Below are 13,148 nucleotides of genomic sequence, written 5' to 3' on the forward strand. Positions count from 1 at the left end.
CACAACGTGACACACAAAAGGTCCAACATACCATCGGTAAAATGAGGAAATGTTTTTAATGAACGTAACTGCAAAGGTGCAAAATGTTCATAGTGAACAACTCTGCAGAACATTTACTTACAATGCAACTGTAACTCCACTCTTAAAAACTAAAGCTTGATGGACAACTCAAAACACTTGGTGAAGGTTCAGGAAAGATGGCAGTCTTGGTTAAATACTGAAAAGTCAACAGTGACTTGAAGTACGACACAGGTTGTGTTGTTTTTTTTACCAAAACCAGTTAACTTTTCCTTAAGTGTTAAGTTTAAACTGTCTTTATTGCAACATAAAAGTCACTAAAAATGCCTCAACGTTCAGTGAATTTGTATTTTTTCACATACTTAATTGTATGAGCTGATGAGTGGTGAAATGTCCTTTTAGAGATGTCATTACACTGCAATATGTATCCTGGTCCTGGACCATGGCTAGGTATCGTCCATCATGGCTTGCTTTTCAGGTCACATCACAGACAGCTGTCATCTCATTGAATGATGGTTATACTTGAAACTGACTCGAATGAATTGACTGAATTTAAATCCAATGGAATATCCAAGTGGCACGCACAATCCAAGGTAGCCTGCTACATGGTTCACGTTGTCATTATCTCCCCTGGTCAACTATGGCTTACACTAGTGATTTTGCTAATGATCCTAGAGAGACTAATGCCAGGATCAAAATCACAGTATGTTTTGGTGCACTAAGCTGGAGGTCTAAAGGTTCATCCTCTGGGGAGCATGACTGGGATCAGGAAATGTAACCAGTAGTAGTTCAGATGTGTTGCTCTGAACTACCGAGCGACTAAGTACTAAAACAAACTAATAAATTATTCTTGCTGCCTCTGTGAAACCAGCTTTATCTCTCTTCCTCTCATGTTTTTGCCTCAGTCTCTCTCTCTCTATCTCAACATTCTAGCAGATGTGAAGCCTTCACGTCTTATCTCACTCTACGTTTTAATACCTCATGTTTTGAATAATTTTACTACAAAATCATGGACTGACAGCACAAGATAAAAATGAAAAATAGCAAGTAGCTTGAGTTCTTGGTTGATTTGATTAAACTTTTACAGAACTGTTAAGTTGTTTGGTGACACAGAGGCTATATCATATTCTGTGTTGGATTTTGAGAAAGATTGTAGATTTGTCACCAACTAAGGTGTCCATCAAACTAAACTTAAACATGTATTTAGAAGACAAATGTAATATAATAAAACATAGTGCCATTGTGGAGGACACACACAAGAAAGCATGTCCTTCAGATCATTGTTGTATAGATTGATTGTTTGGGAGCGCTTTGATTTCTTGGTAAGTTACAGCAACACTGGACAAAGACTCGTGGATTGGTTAAACCAAATAATCAAACATTTGCAACACCATCAACTGAATGCATCTGTTTCTGTGCCCATGTCCCTCCATAAATAAGAACGTAAAGGGGCAGGAGCTGCAGTCATCAAGGAATTGTCCACAGCCCTGTACAAATGAGCACCAACTGCAGCCGAACACGAACACTGACTAGTATAAACAAGCACAAGATGCAGCCATCCAGGAATTACCCACAGCCTTGTATTAACAAAGCCGAGCTGCAGGAGTTCGGGAATTATCCACGGCCCTGTGTAAATGAGCAAGGTCTATGATGAATGGACCTCCACAGCTACAGACAGCTTCGGTGCGAGCATTCCTTTTGTTTTTCCTGCGGCACTGGAAAAAGGAGCAATCCACAATCCTATGTACATTAGAGCTACGGACCAAAGCATGTCATTGTGAGATTTTGTGTACCATTCCACCCCTAACACAAGCTAACTGTGCCCTCTCTGCTCTGAGTTTTCCTTTAAAGCACATGTGTACCTGGTGTTTTTAAGTTAAACACTGAAATGTTCTTTTAAACATCCCTCACATTTCCTGGAGTTCTGCTTTCTTTGAACAGCAAGATTCATTCAGGGGACATATAGACACACAACTGTGGTTTCATTCACACACACACACACACACACACCCTCTTTCTTCCTCCTCCTGCTGAGTGATGATGAAGGGGCTGATGGGAAGGTGTTTCATCACAAAAGGGATCAATGTTGGAAGTGACAACACACACCCATATAAACACACACAACAACACGCACACATGCAGCATGGTGACACATTTAGGCGTAGGCGGTGAGGTACAAACCTCCAACCTAACCAATCGATAGGCGAGGACACACACACACACACACAGGCTATATGGATGACCTTCCACTTTATCCGATCGATAAAGGCCAACGCCGCAGAAAGGGCTATGAGATGAGAGAAGATACATTTTTTCCTCTCGTCCTCTATTCTTTGTGGGGTTTTATGCAGAACAACAGAGATGGTAGAGAGAGGAAGAGTGATGAGTGAGTGGGGAGAGTGGCGTGGAAAAATGATTCTGAAGAAAAGGTGGGGGTTGAGAGACAAACCTAAAGATGTGAACCAAACCAAACTGTCAAAAATAAAGAAACAACGTTAATCCGCAGTAATGGGCATAATCCATCCCTTTCCTGATATGCTTAATGTGTTGAGTTTCAACGGCAACAGCTTAACAGCGATCAAAAGAATAGCAAGTTTTTGGTATTTGATTGACTTCTCAGGACTCTGCTCAAAACAAGATGAGGCTTTCCATGTTAGCTTTGTATAGAGATTAACTCATAAACATTGTAAAACTGAAAGCTTTAGCGCTCTGCAGGCTAAGTTCAATTTGGTTCATTTTTGTCTTTGTTTTTTTAAGCTGCCCTCACCCCACAAGCACAGTATCTTTTTATAAGCACAAAATCAGCTGTTAAGTCTGATTTCTTACTTTGTCAATTTAACAAATATGACACAGGCACCTATGAAAAAATATTGTTATCCTTTTTATACAGAGACATACAGCAGAGCCATGTTACAAATTAAACTATAATGCAGTGTATTTACATGATAAGTGACTGTATCCTTTTTCAGTGAAAGTAAAAAATGTTAAGGTATACAGACATAAATAAGATTGTGTGTGAAAAGCCCCACATCCGCACTTTCAGCAGTTTTTCTGAGGGTCTATCTACATGACAAAAGTTACGGTACTATAAATAAAACATGTGCAGCGTATTCATCCATGAGTGACTCCAGATGAGCATGTTTTCAGAGGAAGCCGTGGAATCATTAAACATGCTGGTGGCTTCTCATTAAAGAGACGCGCCGTGTGCGCTGACAGTAAAGTTACAGAGAGGAGTTGTCAATAAAAGCCTAGTGACGCTAGCATGAGAAGCTAATACTACTCAGTTGAAGTTGAAGCTAAAACTGGTCTTAAAGCCAACTGCTGTTTTATTTCCAGGAATATTCACACACGCACGTTACTGAAAACACCAAAATGTCATCCAGAGTATCACTGCCAGTGTTTATTGTTTATTGTGTCACAGCATTTTGGTGTTTTTTATGATTCTGATCTATTTTAGTCACAGGTTTAATCACAATAACAGAAAAGGCTGAATCAAATCGTCTCGCTTTGTATCGTGCTGTGGCAAATCTATCAGTTCTATTCTGTATACATATATACACTTAAGTATGAATCTCAAAGGCTGCTACGTGTCTCTGTCTGCCTCTCTCTCAGCCTTTCCATATCAAACAGGTGTTATTGAGCTGAATTTCATTAAATCCGTCCTCTCCAGGTGTTTTGAAGCCATTTCTGGCCGTCGCTGGGATGCCGCTCTCTGTGGACAGATTGCCGCCGTGTCTTGATTTGTTTTGTTGCTTTGGAGGCAAGTCAGGCCAGCGCCTGTCTGTCACTAAAAACCTGTCTGTCAGGAGGAAGAGGGACATGAAGGAAGGGGGGACATGGAAGACAAGGGGGAGGAGAATGAGGACGTCAAGAGAGGTGATGGAGGAAGAGGAGGAGGAGAAGGGAATATAGAAGATTAAGACGAGGTGAAGACGAGAAGAAAAGCACGACTAAGAGGAGGACAATTGCACAGGAAACGAAACGAAGAGGGAGGAGGAGAAAGCGAAGGAGGGGACGAAAGTTTTCAGGAACCTTTTGTCTAATATTTGAAAGAAAATGTCATCCAGACGCTGATGCACTGATGTGTACTGAAAGGGTCTAAATATTTTGGCCTTCTCCCTTTAGTGTGGAAGTATGACTTACTGTTTATTGCCCATATTATTCTTGTCTTTCTAATGTAATCTCATTAGTGTAAAACAGAAGTGCCGTGTGATTATGAAGTCAGGCTTCCGCAAATGCTTCCATCTTAGACATTCATGGGTTTTCATTTTAATTCCCAGCTACAAAATACTAATAAAAAATAATTGACCATATTTGGTTAGAGATACTCTAATTCATATATTGTTGATGTAAAATAGGTAGTTGAAGTGAAGAGAATGATCACCCGAAGTGTTTTAGTCCACAACTTAACCACTGTTGTAGTCTCATCGGCATTATTTCCAACCCTGGCAGCCAGCTGTATTTAAAAAAAATAAAAAAACCCATGGTACACTACCTGCTACAATGTTAGCGACTAGCTGGTGAACCAAATGGAGCATTTAGCAGCTAAAGAGCCAGATGTTCTAAAAGTTGCATTCATCATGTGACTCCGAACAAATGATAATGTTGTATGTGCAAATTTGCAACTGTTTGCTAATATGTTCACTATATCAACTTTATACGGTAATAATCTCTCGGCGTTGTTACACATGGACAAAGTAGCTGGAGAACAACTAGATCCGCCAAAAAGGAAATTACATATAGGCTGTGTTCAAAACGGAAGGCAGTTGCCTCGCTGCCTCGCTACCATAACAGAAAGCTGCCTCAGAAGGCATCACTTTCAAGTGAAGGCAGCTCTGTTAACATTGGTTTCGAACAGCCTTCTAGGGCAGCACTTACGTCAGCACGCCGTCATGCGTCTCTTCTGGCTAGCCTTAGCCTCAGCTAACTAGCTATTGAAAAGCCAAACGGCTAACAGACACCTCAGAAATCATACTGAACAAACTACTACTGGTTACAGTCAGTTTCCAACACCCCCTTATTTAGCATTCAGAAGCAGCATATACACTCACCTAAAGGATTATTAGGAACACCTGTTCAATTTCTCATTAATGCAATTATCTAATCAACCAATCACGTGGCAGTTGCTTCAATGCATTTAAGGGTGTGGTCCTGGTCAAGACAATCTCCTGAACTCCAAACTGAATGTCAGAATGGGAAAGAAAGGTGATTTAAGCAATTTTGAGCGTGGCATGGTTGTTGGTGCCAGACGGGCCGGCCGAGTATTTCACAATCTGCTCAGTTACTGGGATTTTCACGCGCAACCATTTCTAGGGTTTACAAAGAATGGCGTGAAAAGGGAAAAACATCCAGTATCCGGCAGTCCTGTGGGCGAAAATGCCTTGTTGATGCTAGAGGTCAGAGGAGAATGGGCCGACTGATTCAAGCTGATAGAAGAGCAACTTTGACTGAATTAACCACTCGTTACAACCGAGGTATGCAGCAAAGCATTTGTGAAGCCACAACACGCACAACCTTGAGGCGGATGGGCTACAACAGCAGAAGACCCCACCGGGTACCACTCATCTCCACTACAAATAGGAAAAAGAGGCTACAATTTGCAAGAGCTCACCAAAATTGGACAGTTGAAGACTGGAAAAATGTTGCCTGGTCTGATGAGTCTCGATTTCTGTTGAGACATTCAGATGGTAGAGTCAGAATTTGGCGTAAAGAGAATGAGAACATGGATCCATCATGCCTTGTTACCACTGTGCAGGCTGGTGGTGGTGGTGTAATGGTGTGGGGGATGTTTTCTTGGCACACTTTAGGCCCCTTAGTGCCAATTGGGCATCGTTTAAATGCCACGGCCTACCTGAGCATTGTTTCTGACCATGTCCATCCCTTTATGGCCACCATGTACCCATCCTCTGATGGCTACTTCCAGCAGGATAATGCACCATGTCACAAAGCTCCAATCATTTCAAATTGGTTTCTTGAACATGACAATGAGTTCACTGTACTAAAACAGCCCCCGCAGTCACCAGATCTCAACCCAATAGAGCATCTTTGGGATGTGGTGGAACGGGAGCTTCATGCCCTGGATGTGCATCCCACAAATCTCCATCAACTGCAAGATGCTATCCTATCAATATGGGCCAACATTTCTAAAGAATGCTTTCAGCACCTTGTTGAATCAATGCCACGTAGAATGAAGGCAGTTCTGAAGGCGAAAGGGGGTCAAACACAGTATTAGTATGGTGTTCCTAATAATCCTTTAGGTGAGTGTAAACATTTAATACATTTTTTACTCGTTCTAATGTTGCTGTTGACATTTCATTGTGTATTAATATGCTGGAGACTGTCCTCCCAAAAAGAACAACAGAGTCAGTCATTTCAGCAAGTGTCTGAAAACATCTGTTTACGGTCATTTATTGGCCTGTGACGGAAGTCAGGCGAGGTTACCGAGCGAACTCAGCTGTTTTGACGGCAAATGATGTGGTCCTGCTGAGGCATTGGATCAGAACACGCTTCTGTGTTAAGTGTAGAGTTCTGTCCACCTATCTACTGAAGACAAATCAATTGATATGATTATAACTATTTTAAACTGTGTTCCATTATGAATTATCTGTTTATACACAAGTGTCACATGCTCCATACTGTGGGAGCAGCTAGCTGTTGGAATGTATATTGATAAACACACACACAACTACAGTGAAGTAGGCTGTAGTGTTATAAAAGATTACATGTTTATATGTTGCTTATAAATGCTAAATAGTGGTGTTAAAACCAAGCGCTGCCAAATTAAGAATTGATGGAGGTCAAAGGTCCGAAATCCCACAGTATAGTGGACTGTGAACACTGCGTTCACAGGTGCAACTTCCTATTAGAGAAGCCATTTTTCCAACACAAGCACTGAACATGACTGCAGCATCATAGCAGACTTCTCGATCAGCGTGGACGTTCAACTGAATTCACACACAAAGGAAGACGCATACATACAGATAATCAGATCTGACACAATCTGATTATTTATGGCTTTTTTATCACATTTAGCTTCTTACCTTCATCCTCCTCTTTGTGTTTTATGATTATAGGATTATAAAATATTTTTCCCTCAGTCAGTAAAGGTGTAAACAGGTGAGGTGAGTGATGTTTTTATATTTTCATTCACTACATTTGGGCAGTAGGGTTTTTGTTTGTTTTCAGTCAAATACAATTTGTCAAATGGTCAGAATGCACACACACACACACACACACACACACACACACACACACCTGTCTTCTTTCTTTTGCTTTCAGGCAAACACTTAATATGTATCTCCATGTCTCTCTCTCTCACACACACAAATACACACACACTCATCTGGTCCTCACAGGATAGACGATGGGAGAGGAGAGGAGGCTACCGTCACCATGGCAACAGACAGAGAATCCCACACCCCCACCTTCCTACACACACACACTCCTGTTGTAGAGTGGTGGCAGAGTAAAGTGTGTGTGTGTGTGTGTGTGTGTGTGTGTGTTGACAGAGAGAGAGCGAGAGAGAGCACAGGTGACAGAGTAAAAGCATTTCTCTGTGTGTGAGAGTTGTGTGTGTGTGTGTGTGAGTGTGTTTGTAAGTGTGTGTGTGTGTGTTTGTGTGTGTGTGTGTGTGTGTGTGTGTGTGTGTGTGTGTGCGCGCGCGTGTGTGTGTGTGTTGACAGAGAGAGAACGAGAGAGAGCACAGGTGACAGAGTAAAAGCATTTCTCTGTGTGTGTGCGAGTTTGTCTGTGTGTGCGCGCGTGTGTGTGTGTGTGTGTGTGTGTGTGTGTGATGGGTTTGCTAAGGTCAGACGCTCACTGTGGAATACAAATCTGTCATGGCTGACACACTTCCTCCTCTCTCTCTTACTCGCCCTGCCCTTCGCTTGACCCGTCTCTTACTCTCTCTTCTCTTCTTCTTCTCTCTCTCTCTCTGTGTCTCTCTCCCTCTCTCTATGTATCCATATCCTTCCACTTTTTTTTCTATTTCAGCGTCCACAGAGTTGTGTAGGCAATTTCATTTTATCTCTTATCTTTTCTCTCTTTATTATTCCCTTTTCTTCCTCCTCCTCCACCTTATCCTCCTCCTCCCCTCTTTTTCTCTCTCCCTCTCAATTCATCTGATTCTCCTCTACGTCTTCCAGCAGCAAGAAAATGATCTGGGATGACTATTTCTCTCTTTCGTTGTCTCTCTCGCTCTGCAGATGTCACCTTACTTTCATTAGAGGCATTAAAACAGAAGAAGAGAGCTTGGAAAGAACAGACGAAAGAAAAGACTAAAAAAGAGACACGAAGAGAAAAATAAATCATTTTTACATCATACTGTATGCCAGGGGGTTTTCAAAGTGACACTGCCCCCCCAACAATGTTCAGACAGCTGTGCTCCAGGAATATCTTCTCCATAGCCTTAGTAATGTTAAAACAAGATACTGATTGTTCAAAATGAAAATTTAATATTCATTGATAATGTGCTGCTATTAATATTTTGTTGTTACTTCTATTTGGTAGATAAACATGCTCTCAACAACTTTTGGAACAATTTGGGCACTTTGGGAGACGTAATGTTTAATGTTGCTGTGGAGTCAGCTGTGGGCCACAGCTCGAGCCCCTGTGTTTCTAACCTTTATGTGTTTACATGAAGTCAAACTGACCCCAGTAAAAGTAGCTGAAATAGCTGTTAGCAGCCCCTGTTTGCAATGTACCCATACGTACAGACAGCTATCACTGGAATAAAAAACTTGAACATGATGATTCTCAGGAGAGTTCTGTGGTTATAGGAAGTGTCTTTATTCAGTGATTTCCAAATCACTGAACGATTGGCAAAAATACTCACAAGCATTGACTATAATGGCCACGATGAGCTCCAGCAACTGCGGCGCAGCCGTGCCATAGCCGGAGTCAGTGGATTTTAGGGATAAGGGTTTTAAAGTACCTTAACAGCATCCATGAGCGGTGTGTTTAAGCCACTGCTGCTGCTGAAACTGCTGACCATGTTTATAAGCGGGCCAAACTACAATAACTGACCTACTGTTGTTTTTCATGCACCTGTCCCTTTCCCCCTTCTGACATAGTAATATGATATGAAAATCATAGATGTTTAGTCTTTGTGACTTCTGTCTTTACTTAGAAGGTCATAGATCAAATTTAAATTTAGTAAATAACTGTATTGGCCTTATAGGATCTGGTATTGCTTGGGCTCCAGTGGTGATAAAATATGATACAGCACTCAGCACTATTAGCCTTGATGAGGAATTGACATTGTCTAGTCATATAGACAAATTTATATCTAAAATGGGTTGAGCTGCTTTCACTCTTGTCTATCTCCAAGCACATTAAAGGGTACAATGTTGTTTTGTGTTTCCCTGTCCTGTGATCCCATTACTCCCCTGTCTGTCTGTCTGTCTGTCTGTCTGTCTGTCTGGCTGTCTGTGGGTGTGGTCTCCCCTCCATGGTCTGGACTAAACAAGGTTGGTGTGATCCCACCCCTAGTGTTTCTTCTAACAACTATACCTCATGCCTAGTTATGCATGTGGTTAATGTGTTTGTTTCCTGTGCCTCGAGTTCATCAGCTCACGCTTGCCTGCCTGCTATCCCTGTACCTCTCCAGCCAGCCATGCTCCACCTTCACCTATCTGTCCTCGGGCCCTACCAGCCGTCATCTCCTCTCTGCTTCACCTCCACTCCCTGATATCTTGCAATAAAACTTCATAAACTTCTCTCATAAACTCTGTGTCCACGCCCTGCACTTGGGGCATCCTTGCAACTTCACCATGACAGCCCCACCAACAAATAAGAAAGATCTCCGGTAGCCTTTGCAGCGCAAAGCTGCTGTGCCTCCTGCATGTTTTTATTATGTTTTTTAATGCTCCTAAAAAGATGCCGGATAAGTACACAGGGTAGTAAGGATAGAAACAACAACAGCAATTTAATGTAAATGGCATCACAATTCCACATAATGTGTGTCTTGTAAGTGTTCAAGAAACCAGCAAATCAGTCCAACGGTCAAATCATCATGAAGCAATTTATGGCAAGCACGAAATTTTTAAACGACACAACAGGTCCATCCAAAAAGACAGAGAGAGAAAAGTGAAAACCGGACAAGTGAGCACAGTATGCCAAAGAGTGCAAGTGAGGACAGCAGGCCAAAGAGGACAAGGGAGGACAGCAGGCCAAAGAGGACAAGGGAGGACAGCATGGCAGAGAGGACAAGTGAGGACAGCATGGCAGAGAGGACAAATGAGGACAGCAGGCCAAAGAGGACAAGGGAAGACAGCAGGCCAAAGAGGACAAGGGAGGACAGCATGGCAGAGAGGACAAATGAGGACAGCAGGCCAAAGAGGACAAGGGAAGACAGCAGGCCAAAGAGGACAAGGGAAGACAGCAGGCCAAAGAGGACAAGTGAGAACAGCAAATGCTAAAACATAGGAGAGTGGTTTTGTATCAGGACAAACAACAGGAAGATAAAACACTGCGAGGAAACTACGAGACAACTTCATTTTTACTGAAAGACAGCAGGCTGGCAAGCTGCTGCAAATTACATCAAAAGTTTAAGCTTCTCATGAGGGAGGAAGAACCAAAGACAAGGAAACAATGAAGGAAACAAAGGGGAGAAGGAGCTAGATAGATAGATAGATAGATAGATAGAAAATGGAGACATAAAGCAAGGAGTCAAGGACAAACAAACCTTAGCTATCCAACATGAGATTCTTTGAGAGAAAAGAAAGAAGATGAATGAATAGAGGAGAAGAAGAAGAAGAAGAAGAAGAAGAAAGACACCAGATCAGTGGTCTGACGCTTAAATCCTGATCCGGCTTTCAGATCAGATCCAGACCAGGGTTTAACTGAGACTGCAATGCAGCGGGAGCAAGAAAGGACTGAGGAGATTGTAATAGAGAGAGAGAGAGAGAGAGAGAGAGAGAGAGAGAGAGAGAGAGAGATGGGGGTAATGTCTTCCATATGAATACATTAACATACACACAAAATACACACACCAACAACCCCTCTCTATGTCTCTGTGTCTCTCACACCGCACACCTGGTTTATTGAAAATTAAAACACAAATGAAATGATTGGTTAGAAATATTCTTGTTAATTTAAAAAAAAACTAATAAACCTGCACTAGAGAAGTGAAACAGGAAAATACAAATGCATTTCAATTTCTCCTCAAGGACATTTTCTGTTAGGGATGGAGGTTCTTTTAATCTGCAGTGACTGATGCATCTGTCCCGTCAACAGCATTTTTAGTATTCACAGAAGCTGGTAGCCTTTACTGGGAAGAGTTATCTTAATATTTGTCATATGTTTGTCATGCAAATAAGCTCTGATAATCCTACTCAATGGTACCTGCCCAGCACCAAACAGCAAAGTTAGCAGCTAGCTAGTAAAGACTACACACTCAGAGCTCCAACTTATCAAGACTCATGCTCTCATGCTCATTCAACTAAATGTTAGCTAGTTGGTGGCAGCGTCATTTACAGGGCGGCCAGGTCATGCATTAACCGAGAGACTCATGCAAATGACACTTTAACAAGCTCTCATGTCACAAGTCTATACCCTTTAGCGTAGTTTTTTGCACGTGTAGGGCTCTGCTGTCAAGTTAACAATGATTAGCAATAATTTAGTATATATAATATACGTCCGGAGGGTGGTGCGGTGGTGCCTCACAGCAAGAAGGTCGTGGGTTCAAACCCCGGTTGCCCCGGCCTTTCTGTGTGGAGTTTGCATGTTTTCCCCGTGTCCGCGTGGGTTCTCTCCGGGTGCTCCAGCTTCCTCCCACCATCCAAAGACATGCAGGCTAGGTGAATTGGTGTCTCCGAAATTGTCCTTAGGCCTGAATGTGAGTGTGAGTGGTTGTCTGTCTATGTGTGGCCCTGCAATGGACTGGCGACCTGTCCAGGGTGTACCCCGCCTTTCGCCCAATGTAAGCTGGGATTGGCTCCAGCCCCCCTGTACGCAGGATAAGCAGTTGAAGATGGATATATGTCCGGTTAGACTTTCAAAATAAAGGGCTTCAGTGCTTCCCCTACTGCATTGAACTAGGATGCTATGGGTTGCATGATTCTTGCAATGTCTGGATTATATCCACATGGTCGAAATGCACTTATTGTATGCCGTTTTAGAAAACATTGTCAACTAAATCCATGTAATGTAGCCTAATGTAATGCAACAGCTGCACCCTGAAAAAGCAATGAGGTGACTACTACAAATTTGACAATCAAATCTCCAATTGCATCTATTAACAATATATATGAACAAAATACAATCATCTCCACTTATACATTTTCCCATGCAAGTAGTTACAACAAAGAGTTAAAGCAAAGCCTCTCCAGTAGAGGAGCCTCTATACTTCCATACACTGTAATAATGCAGTTCCATAAGCGCTGAAGATGACTGAGCTGGGTGTGCTGCACTTTATTCACCTAACATGACTGCCGTTCTCCAGCGTTAATTTAGCTCAGTGGCACTCTCTCGCCACTTCCAACTTCATAGCCTACAAATAAACCACTACACTGTGTCATTTTCAACATCTCTTGCAGGACCATGGATTGTGCAGGTGTGTTTCTTTTTGGCCTTCACAGGCAGAGAGATGGACATTACAGGAATATATCTTTTCTTTATCTTTGAGTGAAGGGAAATTATTTGTGGAAGCTAAGCCCCCTCCAGCATCTTGCTACTGTCACCTAAATTTCAATGTTCTATTTCCAATATTCACTGGCTGCAAAAGATGTCTGCTTGAAGGACAGTTTGATATTGTTAATTAAATAGTTGTTCAGGACATACAGTATTTGTATTAGATTTGGTATGTACTGAGTGTGATTAAAATGTTAAGAATTGAGGTTTCTTTTTTCTCAAACACTCATATCGTCCACAGTCCAGTAGGGGTTGCTGCATCCACTTCCGGTGGCTATGGGCTTATCCAGTACAGCACTGTACATAAACATCAAGAATCTCAAAATTAAGGAGAGTACATTATCTTGCACGGATTTGATGTTGTTCTGACAGTTTACCTCTACTGATACCTTAACATCCATGAGAGCTGCAACAAAGATAGTTAAATAGTTAGGATAGTTAAAGTCCAGCAGACAGGCTAGACAGATAATCGTCTAATGAATGCATTATGCTGCAATAGT

At 42.1% G+C, this 13,148-nt stretch overlaps 1 protein-coding gene across 3 annotated transcripts in view; it reads right to left on the reverse strand.

Annotated features, from left to right (window-relative positions):
- Positions 1 to 13,148, reverse strand: part of dcc (DCC netrin 1 receptor) — a 318,930-nt gene that overhangs the window by 125,331 nt on the left and 180,451 nt on the right. The gene's annotated exons all lie outside the window — the stretch shown is intronic.

Source organism: Micropterus salmoides, unplaced genomic scaffold (genome assembly GCF_014851395.1).
Source record: "Micropterus salmoides isolate LMB-PRFRI ecotype aquatic unplaced genomic scaffold, ASM1485139v1 Ms_hic_scaffold_20, whole genome shotgun sequence".
Lineage (NCBI taxonomy): Eukaryota > Metazoa > Chordata > Actinopteri > Centrarchiformes > Centrarchidae > Micropterus > Micropterus salmoides.